We start from the raw sequence: 20,418 nt of genomic DNA, 5'->3' as shown, positions 1-20,418 counted from the left end.
GAGAAATTTCCTCCGGCCTGATGTAATCTCAAGTTGCAATATAATGATATTGCAATATAATGACATTGCTTCTGCTTCCTTCTAGACCTCGAGCACGAGGAAGACCGAACCAGTCCCATCACACTTGTAAGACCACAGTTCTGTGTCTTTATAGAAATGTAGTTCTTTGTCCAGTACATGTGCACTGTCTTTGAGCAGATTAATAACAAGAGCTGGTGAGAATTCAGTGGGAAGCTCTATCCAGCCTATTGTGGGTTCCACATGAAAATTTATGATGCCAAATTCAATATCATTAATGCGAGGAAGGATTTTCCTCATCACTGAATTTACATCTCACATTACCGGCAGGATACCAGAAAGTCCAAGCGGATTCCATAACTGCAGTCAGCCCAATAGTCGGTATCTTCTCGTCTGCGGTCTGTGGCGATAGCATTGGTGACCTATGCAAACTGCCACTGCACGATTTCCTAATGCATCCTAGTTAAGGCAAACACAATGAGGGTCGTATGAGGGATGACCATTCACAATGTTTCTTTTTCTCTAGGTGGAAAAGTTCAAAGAGGAGGAGGACATTGGTATGTACTGGGAAATCCACATATACTGAGGTGGCATGTTCCTCTTTCCGTGCTGAGGTCCCTGAGTTGGGAGATCCTGGTAGGAAAGTGGAGGGTGAACGTGATAATGGATGACCTGATTCAGCCATGAAGGCTGTGTAGGAATCATGTGGAGTCCTGAAGTTCTCCTAGGCGCCGATTATCTTTCCTCTTCCAGATGGACAGAGGAAGTGACAAGGCCCTCTCAGTTACTGGCAGTATTTAGTTAGCTCCCTGTACACATTGACCATTGTGACATTAGAAGGAGGAGGACTCTGGGTGGGATAGAGGAACGGAGTTTCTCCTTTATGGCTTCATGCTGTACCTGTCATTCCACCTACAAGATGTTAGGGAGTGTATCCAATTGGAAAGCTGTCATGATATTTCTGTGGCCTAAAGTCAATGTGGGTTTCATACCATGGAGGTAATTGTGAACCCGGGGAAAAGGAAGGATTGTGCGGTGCGAGGTGTGTGTTTTCTTTGGAGGTGCCGATTGGATTGGGTGAGCCACTCTCTCTATTGTCTTTATTCTAGAGTCCTCTCCTTCCGGATATGTCGCTGTGCGTGGTGCACGGAATAGTATTGATCTGCATTATGGTAATCCCTCCTACTTACCTGACCCGTCATCTGCCCTATTCTTTGTTATCTGCCCTGTGCTATCTTTTGCAAACACCATGCATGTTTTTTGGAGAGTCATACTTTGATAGCTGATGAATCAGGGAGCGTTACCATAGCCCAGACAGAGAGGAATCTATAAAAGCAGGCAGTGTTTCCTGTCATTGCCTAGATCTCAAATGAGACACCCTCAATGATTTGATGTATGTTGGTGTCACAGTTTCCAGATTAATCATTCTTCTACTTGTATCCTTTTAGAAAGTTTCTTCTCACTTGAGACCATGTGCATACACAAAGCAGTTTTCACTGCCTATTGTGACAGCTGTGACTTGTCTCTCTTAGCTCTATTTAGCGTGCCTTTGATCACACGTTAAACCTGACTTCAGTGATTCTTGGGATGCCACAAGGATACCACCTTCACTGAGGGAGACACCAACTCCCTGACTGTCGTGATGGCAGGAACTCACAAGTGTGTCTCCAGCAGTATGCAGAAATGACAAAAGTGACATTACAGCTGGGCGTGGCGCTGCAGGCCTTTAATTCCAACACTTGGGATGTAGAGATAAGAGGTTCCCCATGATTTCCAGGCCGCCCTGAGAGTACATAGTAAATTCTAGGTCAGCCTGGCCTAGAGTGACACCATAGTTATAAAACTAAAAAAAAAAAAAAAAAAAAAAAAGAAAGAAAGAAAAATGGTTGAAGATATTTGATATCTGAACTAGTATTAAATTATTGTAGTTTCCTATTTGCAAATCCTGTTTGCATGCACTATGATGTGAACTTGTGGAGAGTAAACAACGTTGCATTTCCTAGGTTATGGTTTCACCCTCAAATGCTTTTCCTCCAAATTTCACATCCTGCAAAAAGGACTTCATGTCATAGCAGCATGATATGTTCAAATAGGCTTGAAAATGTCTAGAAGGTCCTTGGCCATTTTGATAACTTTCCCAAGCTCTGCAAAAAATGGAAAAAGGCTTCCATTTGAAAATAGTGTGAATTCTATGCCATTGCACTTTCCTTATTTGCGTGTGTTTGCGACAGGGCCTCCTGTAACCCAAACAGGACTCTAATCCAGTGTGCCTAAAAATAGCCTCAAACCATCTTCACCCTTCTTTCCTAGAGCTGGCATGACAGGTAGGGGCTGCCACATGCAGCACAGCAGGACTGTTTTGTACCATTCACAGTGCCCAGAGCTTCATGGCCCGGGCTTCGATGTGTCAGTCATTCCGGCTTCTTTCTCTCTTTCTCCTGGTAGAAGGGATCATTAGCAGCTCAGTACCATGTGCTCACCATCCACCTCAATGCACTGTGTAGGTCCACATAGAGAAATTTCCACCAGCCAGATGAAATCAAGTTAGCAACATAGTGACACTGTTTCTGCTTCCTCCTAGATCTTGCGCATCAGGACAACCATCGCAGAACAGTAACACGTGTAAGACCCCATTCTCTGTCTTTATGAAATGTAGTTCTATGTCCAGTACATGTGCACTGTCTGTGGACAATATAAGATCCTGAGGTGCTTAGAATTCTGTGGGAATTCAGCCTATTGTGGGTTCCCATCACGATTAATGTTGCCAAATTCAATATCATTAATACATGGAAATTTTTCCTCGTCAATGAATGTGCATCTCATATTACCAGCAGGACACCTGAAAGTCCAAGTGGATTTGGTAATGGCATTCTACCTTAAACACTATACCTTGTCATCTCCTGGCCATTGTGGTCACTGTTGACCTATGCAAAGTGTGCCACTGCATGATTTCCTAATGCATCCTAATGATGCCAAAAACTGATGTGGAGTGTACTGAGGGATGACCATTCACAGTGTTTCTTTTTCTTTAGGTGCAGAAGTTCGAGGAGGAGGAGGAGTGTCCTGGTACGTACTGGGAAATCCCCCATTTACTGAGGAAGCACGTTCCTTTTTCAGTGCAGTGATCTCTGAGTTGAGAGTTCCTGGTTGGAAAGAGGAGGGTGGCGTTGGTAATGAGATGACCTGATTCTACCATGAAGGCTGTGTGGACTCATATGGAGTGCCGAAGTTCTCCTATGCACTGATTATCTTTCCTCTTCCAAGTGGACAGAGGAAATGACAAGGCTCTGTCAGTTATTGGCTGCATTTAGTAAGCTCCCTGTACACAGCAATCATCGTGATGTGACTCTGGGTGTGAATGGAGGGACCAGGTTTCTCCTTTTGGGCTTCATGCTGTACCCATCATTCCACCAACAAGATGTAGAGAGTATATCCAAGTGTAAAGCAGTCATGATATTCATGTGGCCAAAGTCCGTGTGGGGTTGGTACCGTGGAGGTAATTGTGAACCAGGGGAAAGGCAAGGCTGGTATGGTGTGAGGGGTGTGTTTTATTTGTGGTGCAGATTGGATTGGGTGAGCCACTCTCTCTATCGGTTTTATTTCAGAGTCTCCTCCTTATTGGTGCTACCCTGTGCGTGGTGCACGAAATAGCATTGATCTGCATTCTGGTAATCCCTCCTATTTACCTGACCCATCATCTGCCCTATTCTTGGTCATCTGGTCATTTGTCTTTTGCAAAAACCATGTATGTGTGCTGGAGAGTCATACTTTGATAGCTGATGAGTCAGGGAGCATTAACATACACCAGAGAGAGAGAAATCTGTGAAAGAAGCAAGTGTTTCCTGTTACTCACCTCGATGCCAAATGAGACACCTCCATTGAATTGATGTACATTGGTGTCATATTTTTAAGGCAATCATTCCTCCACCTGTATCTTCTTTGAAAGGTGCTTGCTGTCTGAGACCATGTGAATACACACAGCAGTTTGATTGCCTATTCTGACGGTTGTGAATTGGGTCTCTTAGCTAAATGTAGGTTGACTCTGGTCGCTCTTTGAACCTGACTTCACTGATTCATGGCATATCACAAGGATACCTCCTTTACTGACAATGACACAAACCTTCCTGACTGTCCTGATGACAAGGAATCACGCGTGTGTCCCCAGTAGTATGCAGGAATAACAAAAGTGAGATTACAGCTGGGCATAGTTGCACACGCCTTTAATCCCAGGAGTCAGGAGGCAGAGGTAGGAGGATCAGCCTGAGTTCAAGGACAGCCTGAGACTACATAGTGAATTCAAGGCAGCCTGGGCAAGAGTGACACGCTAACTCGGTACCTAGCAAAAAAAGGTCATTAGGAATCCGAACTAGTATTAAATTATTGCACTTTAATGTTTGCAAATCCTGTTTTTGTGCCCTATGGATGTCAACTGTGGTGAGTGCACACATTGTATTTCCTAGGCTCTTTCACACCCAGAAATGGATTTCTATCAAATTTCACAAACTGCCAAGGGGACTTCATGTTATAGCAGCATGAGATATTCAAATAAGCTTGAAAATGTCAAGAAGGTCCTTGGCCATTTTGTATACTTTCTCAACCTTAGCAAAGAATGGGAAAAGTCTTGCATTTGAAAAAAATGTGCATTCTATGCCATTTCACTTTCCTTATTTGCATGTGTTTGGGACAGGGCCTCCTGTAGCCCAGGCAGGCCTTAAATCCAGTGTGCCTAAAACTGGTCTCAAACCTATCACCCTTCCTTCCTAAAGCTGGCATGACAGGTAGGGGCTGCCATATTCAGCTCTGTAGCAATGTTTTGTACCATTCACAGTGCCCAGAGCTTTACGGCCCGGGCTCGACGTGTCAGTCAAAGCAGCTTCTTTCTCTCCTTCCCATGTAGAAGGGATCATTAGCAGCTCAGTACCACGTGCTCACCATACACCCGAATGACTGTTTAGGTCCATATAGAGAAATTTCCACCGGCCAGATGAAATCACAAGTTAGCAACATAGTAACATTGCTTTTGCTTCCTTATAGATATGGAGAAGGAGGAGGAGCGGAGCAGTCCCGTACCTGTGGTAAGACCACATTCTGTGTCTTTACAGAACTGTAGTTCTATGTCCAGTACATGTGCACTGTCTTTGAACAGAATAAGATCACGAGCTAGAATTCAGTGGGAACCTCTGACCAGACTATTGAGGGTTCCCCATGGTGATTAATGTTGCCTAATTCCAAATCATTAATATTTGAAAGGATTTTCCTCATCAATGAATTTCTATCACATATTACAAGCAGGACACCTGAAAGTCTAAGTAGATTTCATACCTGCAGTCTGCATTATATACTATACCTTGTCGTCTGCGGTCCATTGTGACATTATTATCAACCTATGCAAAGTGATTTCCTAATGCATCCTAGTAAAGCCAAAAATGATGTGGAGTGTACTGAAGGGATGCCCATTCACAATGTTTCTTTTTCTATAGATCCAGGAATTGAAGAACTGGGATGAACCCGGTATGTACTGGGAAATCCCACATTTACTGAGGAAGCACGTTCTTCTTTCAGTGCTGAGTTCTCTGAGTTGGGAGTTCCTGGTAGGAAAGAGGAGAGTGAGAGTGGTAATGAGATGTCCTGGCTCTGTCATGAAGGCTTTGTGGAATCAGGTGGAATGCTGAAGTTCTCCTATGCGCCGATTATCTTTCCTCTTCCAAGTGGACAGAGGCAATGACAAGGCTCTGTCAGTTACTGGCAGTATTTAATTAGCTCCCTGTACACATCGACCATTATGACATCAGAAGAAGGACTCTGGGTGGGAATAGAGAGACTGAGTCTGTCCTTTATGGCTTCATGCTGTGCCCGCCATTCCACTGACAAGATGGTAGGGAGCATATCCAAGTGGAAAGCCATCATGATATTAATGTGGCCTAAAGTCAGTGTGTGTTTGGAACCATGGAGGTAATTGTGAACCATGGGAAACGCAAGGCTGGTGTGGTGAGTGGGCGTGTTTTCTTCTGGAGCTGATGTGATTGGGTGAGACACTCTCTCTATTGGCTTTATTCCAGAATCCCCTCCTCCCTCGTCCGTCGCAGTGCGTGACACAAGAAACACCACAGATCTCCACTCTGGTAATCCCTCCTATTTACCTGATCCACCATCTGCCCTGTCCTTGGTGATCTGCTCTGTACTACCTTTTGCAAAAACCATGCATGTGTTCTGGAGAGTCCTACTTTGATAGCTGATGAGTCAGGGAGCATTAACACACCCAGACAGAAAGAAGTCTGTGAAAGCAGCAAGTGTTCCCTGTCACTGCCTAGACACCAAATGTGACACCCCCATTGATGTGATGCACATTGGCCCCATAGTTTCATGACCATCATTCCTCTACCTGTATCCTCTTAGAATGGTTCTTCCCGTCAGAGACCATGTGAACACACACAACAGTTTGATCACCTATTCTGACGGTTGTGAATTGGATCTCTTAACCTAATGTAGGTTGACTTTGGTCTGTCTTTGAACCTGACTTCTGTTATTGAGGGCATAGCACAACGATACCTCCTTCACTGAGAGTGACACAAACCCTGTTGACTGTCCTGATGACAGGGAATCACACGTGTTTCTCTGGTAGTATGCAGGAATGACAAAAGTGACATAGCTGCACGTGGTGGTGCAAGCCTTTAATTCAAGCACTTGGGATGCCAAAGTAAGAGGATGGTCATTAGTGCAAGGCTACCCTGAGACTCCATAGTGAGGTCCAGGTTAGCCTGGGCTACAACAGTGACACCAAACCTCGATAAACTAAATATATGTTCACATATATTGATATCTGAACTAGCATAAAATTATTATACTTTAATGTTTATAAATCTGTTAGTGTAAATTATGGATGTGAACCTGTTGTGAGTGCACAACGTTGCATTTCCTAGGTTCTGGCCTTTCACCCTCAGAAATGGATTTCTATCAAACTTCACAACCTGCCAAAGGGACTTCTTGTTAGAGCAGCATGATATATTCAAATCTGCTTGAAAATGTCAAGAAGCTCCTTGGCCATTTTGATAACTTTCCCAATCTCTGTGAAGAATGGGAAGAGGCTTCCATTTGAATACAGTGTGTATTCCATGCCATTTCACTTTGCTCACTTGGATGTGTCTGGGACGGCCTCCTGTAGCCCAGGCTGGTCTCAAACCCAGTGTGCCTAAAAGTAGTCTCAAACCTCCTCACCCTTCCTTCCTAGGGCTCACATGACAGGTAGGCACTGCCACACTCAGCTCAGTAGGACTGATTTGTACCATTCACAGTGCCCAGAGCTTTACGGCCCGGGCTTCAATGGGTCAGTCATTCCGGTTTCCTTCTCTCCTTCCCCCGGTAGAAGAGATCGTTAGCAGCTCAGTACCACGTGCTCACCATGCACCTCAATGACTGTTTAGGTCCACATAGAGAAAATTCAACCCGCCAGATGAAATCACAATTACCAACATAATGACATTGCTTCTGCTTCCTTCTAGATCTCGAGGAAGAGCACGGCACGACAGTAACTATTGTAAGACCACAGTTCTGTGTCTTTATACAAATGTAGCTTGAGGTCCAGCACATGTGCGATGTGTTTGGACAGAATAAGTTCCTGAGCTGGCAAGAAAACAGTGGGAAACTCTGACCAGCCTACTGTGGGTTCCGTATCATGATTAATGTTGCCAAAATCAACATCATTCAATGGGGAAGAATTTTCCTCGGCAATGAATTCCCTTCTCATATTAACAGCAGGACACCTGAAAGCCCAATAGGACTTGATAACTGCAGTCTGCCTTAAAGACTATCTTTGTCCTTTGCGGTCCATTGTGACATCATAGTTGACCTATGCTAAGTGTGCCACTGCGTGATTTCCTAATGCATCTTAGTAAACCAAAAAGGATGTAGAGTGTTCTGAAGGATGACCATTCACAATGTTTCTTTTTCTATAGGTGCCGAAGATTAACAAAATGGAGCAATCTAGTACGTACTGGGAAATCCCACATTTATTGAGGAAGCCCGTTCCTCTTTCAGTGCAGAGATCTCTGAGTTGGGAGTTCCTAGTAGGAAAGAGGAGGCTGACGTTGGTAATGAGATGACCTGATTCTGCCATGAAGGCGGTATAGGAATCATGTGGAGCGCTGGAGTTCTCCTATGCACCAATTATCTTTCCTCTTCCAAGTGGACAGAGGAAATGACAAGGCTCTGTCAGTTACTGGCAGTATTTAATTAGCTCCCTGTACACATCGGCCATCATGACATCAGAAGTAGGACTCTGTGTGGGAATTGAGGGACTGAGTTTCTCCTTTCTGGCTTCATGCTGTTCCTGTCATTCCACCTACAAGATGGTAGGGAGTGTATCCAAGTGGAAAGCCGTCATGATATTAATGTGGCCAAAAGTCAGTGTGGGCTTGATACCATGGAGGTAATTGTGAACCAGGGGAAAGGCAAGGCTGGTGTGATGAGTGGGCGTGTTTTCTACTGGAGCTGATGTGATTGGGTGAGACACTCTCTCTATTGGCTTTATTCCAGGCTCCCCTCCTCCCTCATCTGTCGCTGTGCGTACCGCACCAAACACTACAGATCTCCACTCTGGTAATCCTTCCTATTTACCTGATCCATCATCTGTCCTGTCCTTGGTGATCTGCTCTGTACTACCTTTTGAAAAACCATGCATGTGTTCTGGAGAGTCCTACTTTGATAGCTGATGAGTCAGGGAGCATTAACACACCCAGACAGAGAGAAATCTGTGAAAGCAGCAAGTGTTTCCTGTCATTGCTTAGACACCAAATGTGACAGCCCCATTGATGTGATGTACATTGGTCTCATAGTTTCACGACTTCATTCCTCTACCTGTATCCTCCTTTAATGGTTCTTCCCATTTGAGACCATGTGAATAGAAACTGCAGTATGATTGCCTATTCTGATGGTTGAGAATTGGGTCTCTTAGCCTAATGTAGGTTGACTTTGGTCTCTCTTTGGACCCGACTTCAGTTACTGAGGGCATATCACAAAGATCCCTCCTTCACTGAGAGTGCCACAAACCCTGTTGAATATCCTGATGACAAGGAATCACACGTGTGTCCCCAGTAGTATGCAGGAATGACAAAAGTGACATTATAGCTGCACATGGTGGTGCAAAGCTTTAATTCAAGCACTTGGGATGCTGAGGTAGGAGGATCATCATGAGTTCAAGGTTACCCTGAGATTACATATTGAATTCCATGTCAGTCTGGGCTAGAGTGATATCATACCTTAATAAACTACTATATAGGTAGATAGATATGTAGATATAGCTATCTGAACTAGCATTAAATGATTGTACTTTAATGTTTATAAATCCTGTTTGTGTAAATTATGAATGTGAAACTTGTGAGTACACAACATTGCATTTCCTAGGTTCTGGCCTTTCACCCTCAGAAATGGATTTCTATCAAATTTCACAACCTGCCAAAGGGACTTCTTGTTAGAGCAGCATGATATATTCAAATCGGCTTGAAAATGTCAAGAAGCTCCTTGGCCATTTTGATAACTTTCCCAATCTCTGCGAAGAATGGGAAGAGGCTTCCATTTGAATACAGTGTGTATTCCATGCCATTTCACTTTGCTCACTTGGATGTGTCTGGGACGGCCTCCTGTAGCCCAGGCTGGTCTCAAATCCAGTGTGCCTAAAAATGGTCTCAAACCCTCTTCACCCTTCCTTCCTAGAGCTGACATGACATTCAGCTCAGTAAGACTGTTTTTTACCATTCACATGCCCAGAGCTTTACAGCCTGGGCTTCGATGTGTCAGTCACTCTGTCTTCTTTCTCTCCTTGCCCCGGTAGAAGGGATCATTATCAGCTCAGTACCACGTGCTCACCATACACCTCAATGACTGTTTAGGTCCACATAGAGAAATTTCCACTGGCCAGATGAAATCACAAGTTACCAACATAATGACATTGCTTCTGTTTCCTTCTAGATCTCGAGGAAGAGGAGGAGCGGGGCACGACAGTAACTATCGTAAGACCAAATTTTGTGTCTTTATAGAAATGTAGTTCTACAAATTCAAGGCTGCGCATGGTGGCGCGTGCCTTTAATCGCATCACTCAGGAGGCATAGGTAGGAGGATTGCCATGAGTTCAAGACCACCCTGAGACTACATGGTGAATTCCAGGTCAATAGGTCAGCTTGAGCTAGAGTGAAACCCACCTCCAAAAAAACAAAAACATTCAGGCCTTAGTGATGATGGTTCAGTGGTTAAGGCACTTGTCTGAAAAGTCAAGAACCTGGCTTTGATTTCCCAGTACCCACATAAAACTAGATGCACAAGGTGGTTCATGCATCTGGAGTTTGTTAGCAGTGGCTACAGGCCCTGGCGTACCCATTCTCTCTCTCCAATAAAAAAATAAAAATAAAGTAAATCTGCTTAAGAAAAAGGAAGACAATACTTCAAGCACCAATCAAAATGCGTGGTAAGATGGATGAGTGTCACTTAGGCTCCTGAACCCCTGAACCAATTTAATGCTTATGTGGCTTTGATGGGCCTAAATAACCTCAGGAAGGTCACATTTTCAAGAACGCAGTTACACAGCATAGGAGAGAAGACCACAGGTTCGAAGCCAAATGACACTGAGCTCAAATCTGAGATATATAACCCTGTAACTTATTTAACTTTGCTAAACCTTAAGAAACAGAAAAATATGGATATTACATGTATGTGCCTATAGAAAGTAAAAGAGTATGTGCCTATAGAAAGTAAAAGAGTACCTACCTAAAAAAAAAAAAAAGAAAAAAAAAGAAAGAAAGAAACAGAAATGTAGTTCGATGTCCAGTACATGTGCACTGTGTTTAGTCAGAATAAGACCCTGAGCTGGTGAGAATTCAGTGGGAAACTCTGACCAGCCTGTTGTGGGCATGACGATTAATGGTGCCAAAATCAGTATCATTCATATGTGGAAGGATTTTCCACATCAATGAATTTCCTTCTCATATTAACAGCAGGACACCTGAAAGTCCAATATGACTTGGTAACATCAGTCTGCCTTAAAGAATATACCTTGTCCTTTGCGGTCCGTTGTGACATCATAGTTGACCTATGCTAAGTGTGCCACTGTGTGATTTCCTCATGCATCCTGGTAAAGCCAAAAACGATGTGGAGTGTACTGAAGGGATGACCATTCACAATGTTTCTTTTTCTACAGGCTCAAAAATCTAAAATAATGGAGGAATCTGGTACGTACTGGGAAATCCCACATTACTGAGGAAGCACGTTCCTCTTTCAGTGCTGAGATCTCTGAGTTGGGAGTTCCTGGTGGGAAAGAGGAGGGTGAAGGTGGTAATGAGATGACCTGATTCTGCCATGAAGGCTTTGTGGAATCATGTGGAGTGCTGAAGTTCTCCTATCCACCCACTACTTTTCCTCTTCCAAGTGGACAGAGGAAATGACAAGGCTCTGTCAGTTACTGGCAGTATTTAATTAGCTCCCTGTACACATCGACCATCACGACATCAGAAGAAGGACTCTGGGTGGGAATAGAGGGACTGAGTTTCTCCTTTACAGCTTTATGCTGTGCCTGTCATTGTACTGACAAGATGGTAGGGAGTGAATTCAAATGGAAAGCCATCATGATATTAATGTGGCCTAAAGTCAGTGTGGGTTTGGTACCATGGAGGTAATTGTGAACCTTGGAAAGTCAAGGCTGGTGTAGGGTGAGGGGTGTGTTTTTCTCTGGGGCAGATTTGACAGGGTGAGACACTCTTTCTATTGGCTTTATTCCAGCTTCCCCTCCTCCCTCATCCGTTGCTGTGCGTAGCACAAGAAACACCACAGATCTCCACTCTGGTAATTCCTCCTATTTACCCGATCCATCATCTGCCCTACTCTTGGTTATCTGCTCTATATCACCTTTTGCAAAAACTGTGCATGTGTTCTGGCGAGTCATATGTTGTTAGCTGATGAATCACGTAGAATTAACATATCCCAGAGAGAAATCTGTGAAAGCAGCAAGTGTTGACTTTCACTGCTTTGACATCAAATGAGACACCTTAATTAACTTGATGTATGTTGGTCTCATAGTTTCATGACAATTATTCCTCTACCTGTATCCTCTTTGAAAGGTTCTTCCCGTCTGAGACCATGTGATTAAACACAGCAGTTTGATTGCCTATTCTGAAGGTTGTGAATTGGGTCTCTTAGGCTAATGTAGGTTGGCTTTGGTCTCTCTTTGAACCTGACTCAGTTATTGAGGGTATGGCACAGAGATACCTCCTTCACTGAGAGTGCCACAAACCCTGCTGACTGTCCTGATGACAAGGAATCACACGTGTGTCCCCAGTATATGCAGGAATGACAAAAGTGACCTTATAGCTGCACATGGTGTTGCAAGCCTTTAATTCAAGCAGTTAGTATGTGGAGGTGGGAGAATGATTATGAGTACAAGGCTACCCTGAGCCTACATAGTGAATTCCAGGTCAGCCTGAGCTAGAGTGTCACCATACTCAATAAAATATACATTTACAAACATATATGTGTATATAAATCGGAACTAGTACAAAATTATTGTACTTTAATGTTCATAAATCTTGTTTGTGTAAGTTATGGATGTGACCCTGTTGTGAGTGCACACGTTGCATTTCCTAGGTTCTGGCCTTTCACCCTCAGAAATGTATTTCTATCACTTTTTACAACAACCAAAGGGACTTCTTGTTATAGCAGCATGATATATTCAAATAGGCTTGAAAATGTCAAGAAGGTCCTTAGCCATTTTGATAACTTTCCCAATTCTGCAAAGAATGGGAAGAGGCTTCCATTTGAATACAGTATGCATTCCATGCCATTTCACTTTGCTCACTTGGATGTGTCTGGGACAGCCTCCTGTAGCCCAGGCTGGTCTCAAATCCATTGTGACTAAAAGTAGTCTCAAACCTCCTCACCCTTCCTTCCTAGAGCTCGCATGACAGGTAGGCAATGCCACACTCAGCTCAGTAGGACTGATTTGTACCATTCACAGTGCCCAGAGCTTTACGGCCCAGGCTTCAATGTGTCAGTCATTCCGGCTTCCTTCTCTCCTTCCCCTGGTAGAGAGGATCATTAGCAGCTCAGTACCACGTGTTCACCATACACCTCACTAGCTGTTTATGTCCACATAGAGAAATTTCAACCAGCCAGATGAAATCACAATTACCAACATAATGACATTGCTTCTGCTTCCTTCTAGACCTAGAGGAAGAGGAGGAGCGAGGAAGCCCAGTAAGTGTCGTAAGACCACATTCTGTGTCTTTCTAGAAATGTAGTTCTATGTCCAGTACATGTGCACTGTTTGGACAGAGTAAGATCCTGAGCTGGTTAGAATTCAGTGGGGAACTCTGACCAGCCTATTGTGGGTTCTACATGATGGTTAATGTTGCCAAAATCAATATTATCCATATGTGCAAGGATTTTCTTCATCAGTGAATTTCATTCTCATATTAACAGCAGGATTCTGAAAGTCCGAGGATTTTGTAACTGCAGTCTGCATTAAAGACTATATACCTTGTCCTTTGCGGTCCATTGTGACAACATTGTTGATCTATGCAAAGTGTGCCACTGCGTGATTTCCTAATGCATCCTAGTAAAGCCAAAAATGAGGGGAGTGTACTGAGGGATGAGCATTCACGGTGTTTCTTTTTCTCTAGGTGCAGAACTTCGAGGAGGAGGAGGAGGAGGAGTGTCCTGGTACGTACTGGGAAATCGCACATGTACTGAGGAAGTCCGTTCCCCTTGCAGTGCGGAGATCTCTGAGTTGGGAGTCCCTGGTAGGAAAGGGAAGGGTGACGGTGGTCATGAGAAGACCTGATTCTGCCACGAAGGCCGTGTGGACTCATGTGGAGGGCTGAAGTTCTCCTATTCCTCGATTATCTTCCCTCTGGTGTTGGCTCGAAGGGGGAACCACACTTTGGGGACTTCCCTCCAGTCATTAGCAATGTAGCGCCGGGAGATCTCTTCGGGGTCCCTAGTCTGGAGCGTGGCGATGGCTGCGGGAGGCAGGAAGCGGGCTTGGGTCCCAGGCGGCCTGAGTCCCGCGGCAGAGGAGGCTGAGGGAGGCCGATGGCGGCTGAGGACGGCGAGGACGCGCGGGTCGCCGCCCTTCGCTCGCCCGGCCGCTGGGACCCTTCGCTGGCTGTGCTGCATCGGGACCGCTGCGTTCCAGGCCGCTGGCTGGGGCGGCTCCGGTCAAGGGTCGCGCTCATCGATGCCGCCGCCCCCGCCAGTTCTCTCGCTCTCCTTGTCGTTCGTAGCTCTTCTGTGGAATATTCCCAAGAGGATGTCTTCATCTGCCAGTGTGGAGGGGGCCGCCTCTCGCAGGGCGCGGGAACTCGCTTTATTGCTACAAGCCGTTACTCATATAACGTTGAAAACGAGGGTGGAGGTTTTAGGGCGGGGAGAGGTGAGGGCCAATAGGAAACCGCGGCTTTTGAGGTGATTGGCCCGAAGCGCGCCCGGGAATCCCACTCCTCGGGAAGGAGCAGCCAGAGGCTATTTGGCCCCTGCTGAGTCCGAGTGGGCCGGAGGCAGATCCCCAACTTCAGCTAGGCTCAGGAAGTTCCACGAGGCCTCACGCCCAGGCCTTCCAAGGCCCAACAGTCTTCTTTTGGATCCTCTTGGGTCTTTATTCTAGGACACTATGAGGATGTCTCCTTCAGTGTTTGTATTACATGACCTGACCGTGCATGGCCATTCAGACCAATTCATTATTTTAGCATCACATTTATGGAGACTTGAAGTGATTCTGTGAGCTATTGGAGGTTCAAACCATTTGACGACCGTCCCCTGATGTCTTTCCTTGCCATTAATGGAGTGAAAAGGGCTCATTTTCTCATTTCCACATTCGAGCAATCATTCTCGTACCTCTGAGTAACCTCTTTGAAAGTTTCTTCCTGTCTGAGACCATGTAAATATATACTGTGATTTCTTTAAAAATATTTTATTTTACTTTATTTGTATATCAAAGAGAGGGGGAGATAAAGAGAATGTGTGCTCCAGTGCTCCAGCCCCTGCAAAGGATCTCCAGATGCACGTGTCACCTTGTGCATCTCTATGTTACTTGTGAACTGGGAAAGGACTTGTAGTTCTGTAGCCTTTCCATAACCATATTACCTGCTGAACTGTCCCTAGAGCCTTCCGCGACTTCATTCCATCTCCCGACTCCTGTGGAATGGGTCTTTGTCTTCATATAGATCAATTTTCATGACTGTTTGAACTTGATCTCAGTGATTCAAGAAATTTCTCAATGGTACCACCTTCACTAAGTGTGATACAAATGCTCCTGACTGTCCTGATCACAGGGAAACAAATGCATGTATACCACATATTATACAAGAATGACAAAAGTGACTATGGAAATCCTGGACTATTATTAAGTTATTGTATTTAGCCAGATGTGGTGGCACACGCCTTTAATCCCAGCACTTGGGAGGCTGAGGTAGGAGGATCGTGATGAAGTTAAGGCCTGTCTGAGACTACACAGTGAATTCCAGGTCAGCCCAGGCTAGAATAAAACCCTACCTCAAAAAAAGTTATTAATCTTTAATATTTGCAAATAATAATCACTTATACTATGGATACAAACTAACTATAAGTGAATAAGAGTGCATTTCCTAGAATCTAGTGTATTTCATCATTGGAATTTGCTTTGTATAACAATCCATATCCTGAGCCGGGCGTGGTGGCGTACGCCTTTAATCCCAGCACTCGGGAGGCAGAGGTAGGAGGATCGCCATGAGTTCAAGGCCACCCTGAGACTACATAGTGAATTCCAGGTCAGCCTGAGCCAGAGTGAGACCCTACCTCAAAAAAAAAAAAAAATCCATATCCTGCAAAATGACTTCATGTAGCAGCAGCATGATGTATTCCAATGGCTTTGAAACAGTCAAGACGCTCCTGAGCCAATCTGATGACTTCCCAGACATGGGGGAAGGGTGGTAAAAGACTTCTGTCCAACAGTATTGTGCATTCATGGCTTTCAATTTTCCTTCTTTGTGTGTTTTGACACAGGGCCTCCTGTAGCCCAGGTAGGCCTTACATTCAGTGTGCCTAAGCACGTTCTCAAGCCCTCTGCATCCCACATCCCTAGTGCTGGCGCTCAGCTCAGCAGGATCATTTTGTATCGTGCCCAGTGCCCTGAGCTTTAGGGCCAGGGCGTCTCTGTGCCAGTCATTCCCGCTTCTTTCTGCCCTTCCCCCGGTAGGAGGGTCCTTATCCCAGTCCCGCTTGCTCAACAGCCCCCCCACTCGCTGCGCACACAGAGACATTTCCAGCAGTGAGAGGTAATCCCAAATTATCAAGGCAATGATATTTGTTCTGCTTCCTTTCAGCTTGGAAGAAAGGCAATAAAAGAAAAAATAAGAAAATTCCGGTATGTCTACAGTTCCGTGTCTTTTATAGAAATGAAGTTCTATGTTCAGTCCCTGTGCTCTGTTCAGAAGGAATCAGTTCCTGAGGGTATTAGAACTCCATGGGAATCTCCTACCAACCTATTCCTGATTCCCCATGACAATTAGTGCTGCCAAATCTAGTATATTGAAGTGGTAGAGCGTTTTCCTCATAACTGAATTTCCATCTCATAATATCAGCAAGATACCTAAACTTTCAAATGGATTTGATTACTGCACCCTGTATTAAAATCCTGTCCCTTTCTACATGACTTGCCCCATTTCTTCTGGGGTATGTTATGGTTTGGGTAGAGTTTTAGGGTGTCATCCAAAGGCTCTTGTGCTTTGTGCTTCATATGTTCAGTATCGTGGCATTGAGGTGATGACACATTTAAGTCATGAGACCTGATCGAGATAATTGGGACATAGAAATATCCCAACCACTTTAGAATGGAGTAATGAGCGCTCACAAGAGCAGATTGTTACAGTTTCTCTGTCATGCTGTTTTGTATCTTTGGAACTCTAAATGTAGCCTCAGCAAATAGAGTAGCATGATCAGAGCTCTGAATTCGCAAAAGCATAAAAAATATTTCTCTTTTCAAAGTGGCCAGCCTCATATGATAGCCACACATCAAAGACTAACAGCGTCTTTGACATGAGAACAAGGAACCAGAGACCTGGGTCAAGAGTACTCAGCATGGGGGAGGGAGGGTTTTACCATGGGATACTTTTTATAATCATGGAAAATGCTTATTAAATTGAGGGAAAAAAGTACTCAGTATGACGTGAGCCTCAAAATGTTTCTCCCTCTCTACTTTACAGACCATGACAAGGAAGGCACGAATATGTACGTATTCTGGAGTCACTGGTGAAGACACGTTTTAGATAAGAATTGTAGGGATGCTGGTTTCTCCAGTGCACTACTGTGCTCTGAGCCCTTTGCTCGGGATAGGGCATACAGCCTCTGAATGCAGCTCTGCTCCTTACCTAGTGTGGGATTTGGGGTGTCAATGTCTAACTACATGTATGTTTATCATAGAAAAATATTCCTCTCAACCCAATCCAACCCAATTTTTTTCAATTGAAAAACATCACGGTTCCTACTGTACCTTCATTAACTAGTTCCAACGTCATGGCTGACATGTATGCTAGGTTTATTGCCCTACACACCAATCCACAGATGAATAAACAGAGGTACCTACTTCAGTGAGCAAGCTTTCTAGCTGTGACGTGTCAAAGCCACAATGTGTACTGACATGTGGCCCAAAGTTGCTCACACGTCACCACGTCGACTTGTCATCCCATCAGGGATTTCCAGTCACTGTGTAAGCGCTCCTGCCTCTCCACGGTGCATGTTATAAGTTAGTTGGTGGAGTGCTGTCTCGGCGTGCTCGAGCCTCTTAGTTCAATCCCAGCCCTGAGAGAAACAGCTCCAGCTTCCCTGTGTGTATCTGAGATGCTCACGTATACAGAGATTCCAAACACTAAAACACTATCCTGACTGCCTCAGTGGCCAATCATTAAAGATAGCATCGACACATCTTCCTAAAGACCTTCACCAGCGTCAGTGATGTAAAAACCCATATGCTCCTCCTTAGGAAATCATGGGTTCTGAAAAAGGGGTGCACTTCACAGGAAGTGTGGGTGTGTATCATAATTAGGCTGTGCCTAGGCATGTCTCTCGTTCCTGTGAGGACTGGTGAGCTGCTCCAGGATACAGGCAACATCATCTTGTTATGGCTGTTTTACCCTGACTGGGATTCTGAGTCATGGCGGGAGACACGGGCCATGTTCTCACCTATCATAATCAAGATCCCATGGGTGACTTTGGAACAAAATCTGTCCTGTTTTGCATCAGTGTTGGAAATGTAGAGAATCCCTTCCTTGTTTCTGTCAGCTAGTTTGGTCACAGACATATGCCATTACCTAATACAGTATCCGCAGCTCAAAAGTGGGAGGTATGGGGCTGCAGAGATGGCTTTGCTGTTAAGGCACGTGCCTGCAAAGCCAAAGGGCCTCGGTTTGGTTCCCCAGGACCTACGTAAGCCAGATGCACAAGGTGGCACATGCATCTGGACTTCATTTGCAGTGGCTGGAGGCCCTGGTGCGCCCATTCTCCCTTTCTCTCTCTCTCTCTCTCTCTCTCTCTCTCTCAAAAAAAAAAAAAAAAGTAAAAGAAAGAAAGAAAGAAAAGTAGGATGTATGGTCAGTCACCTGCCTGCCTCCCTTACTGGACAGGATACTGTTTGATGCTCATGAGCTGGTTGAAGGGTCATGATTAGGTAAAGAACATGGGTTCTTCCCTTTCCTGGAACCATCCAAACATGTTCTCTTAACTCAACCACCCCTGTCTCATTGCTCTGGCATTTAAAGAACATCTCAGAGCAGTTCCAAAGTATCAGCCTTTTCATTAAAAGCCCTTACATTATTTAGACTCAAACATTCACAGAGGGAGCTCTTGTGATGATTATAGTGTCAGGGCGCAAAGAACGGGGAAGAGAAATCACAGGAATTTCACTGTGTTCATTACATATGAGCTTTAAAAGGAGTTTGTATGCTGACCACCAGGTCTGCATGCTGCTCTTTTCCCTACATGATCTCATGAATTTAGGCAGTCCTCACATACACTCTGTTAAGGATGCACTGGACATTATGATCTTCCTGAGGCCCCATCCTGGATGTGATGACTATATGGAAAGCGTGAAATGAGATCACGTGTTTAATCTCAGGATAATTACTCATTTCCCTCTGATTTGCTGCCACTAAGCTGACCTGACTGTGTTGTGAATGCATTCTCAGTGACGTCCATCATGAACATATTTCAACGAAATAGGACAAACCGTCAGGAGAACCATCCCAGTGACGAGCGTGAGGAAGAAGGGCCGCGTCGACAGCAGCGAGCAGGTAGGGGAGAAATTCAGTAACTGGGTTGAAGTAGGAGCAGCAAGTTGTACGTGACATTAGTTCATATTCCAGAGTAGATGTATGAAGTGTTTTGACAGGGTTTTTGTTTCTTCCTGAGACCACTGTGGACCAGGGAGGCACATCAGACCCTCCCCTCTACTTTCGAAGGTTTGGGGGGAGGGAGGGGGCCTCATCCACAGGGACCAAAGGTCAACCCCAACAGTGGGAGGTTGGGTGGCCCAAGGGAGATGGCAACCTTGGGGGGCCTTCGGCCACTCTTCAAAGATCTCTGGGCTAAGCAGGGCATGGTGGCGCATGCCCTCAATCCCAGCACTCACGCGGCAGAGGTAGGAGGTTCGCGGAGAGTTTGAGGTCACCATGACACTACACAGTGAATTCCAGGTCAGCCTGGGCTACAGTGAGACCCTACCTCGGAAAATCAAAACCAAACAAACAAAAAGATCTCTGGGCTGGGAACACTTCCTGAGGGGGCGGGGCCGAGGGAGTGGAAATGGGGCAAGGCCAGCAGGGTTTGGGGTGCAGAGGCCACCTCCCCCTTCTGCTCCCTACTCTCTACCTCTCCCCATCTTCCGCCTCCTTTGCCCCAGCACCTTTTCAAGGGGAACATCAAGGGATGGGAGGGGGGAGGGCACCTCATCTCCCCCTCTTTGATCTTCAGTACATTTCATCCTGGAGGAGGGGTGAATCTCTGCCCAGAAGCGGGGAGCAAGGCCAAGTAGAACTTGTCCTTGATCTGGTCTGGAGAGTGAGGGCTTTACTCCCCTAATCCTGGCGAGACAGGACTTTGGCAGGACGGGAAGTTGAGTTCTGGGCTTCAGATCCCCAACCCTGCACGCTCCTGTGTGGGTGCTGGGAGTCGCGAAGGCTGCCCTGTGGAAGATGCGCCAAAGGAGCGGAGCTGGGGACCCTCTCTTGGTCGTGGAGTTCTGGGGATCTCCACCAGGGCTGTGCCACACCCTTTTCTCTATGTGTGAACTTCCCTCATAGGAATACTTAAAAGACTGAGAAAAAAAAAAAAAAAAACACCTCTAAATGACACCTCCTTAATCTCATTCCTTGGAGGAGGCCGAGGTAGGAGCAT

This window comes from Jaculus jaculus, chromosome 14 (genome assembly GCF_020740685.1).
Source record: "Jaculus jaculus isolate mJacJac1 chromosome 14, mJacJac1.mat.Y.cur, whole genome shotgun sequence".
Lineage (NCBI taxonomy): Eukaryota > Metazoa > Chordata > Mammalia > Rodentia > Dipodidae > Jaculus > Jaculus jaculus.
The sequence above is the reverse complement of the archived record's forward strand: the minus strand, read 5'-3'. Positions refer to the sequence as shown.